Genomic DNA, 302 nt, shown 5'->3' with positions numbered 1-302 from the left:
CTTTCTGACTTACTTTGCTCTGTATAATAGGCTCCAGTTTCACCCACCTCATTAGAACTGATTCAAATGCATTCTTTTCAATAGCTGAGTAATATTCCATTGTGTATATGTACCACAGCTTTCTTATGCATTTGTTTGCCAGTGGAAATCTAGGTTGCTTCCATGTCCTGGCTATTGTAAACATTGATGCAATGAACATTGAGGTACATGTGTCTCTTTCAATTCTGATTTCTTTGGTGTGTATGCCCAGCAGTAGGATTGCTGGGTCGTATGGCAGTTCTATTTCCAGTTTTTTAAGGAAT

The sequence above is a fragment of the Bison bison genome, unplaced genomic scaffold, assembly GCF_000754665.1.
Source record: "Bison bison bison isolate TAMUID 2011002044 unplaced genomic scaffold, Bison_UMD1.0 scf7180017846711, whole genome shotgun sequence".
NCBI lineage: Eukaryota > Metazoa > Chordata > Mammalia > Artiodactyla > Bovidae > Bison > Bison bison.
The sequence above is the reverse complement of the archived record's forward strand: the minus strand, read 5'-3'. Positions refer to the sequence as shown.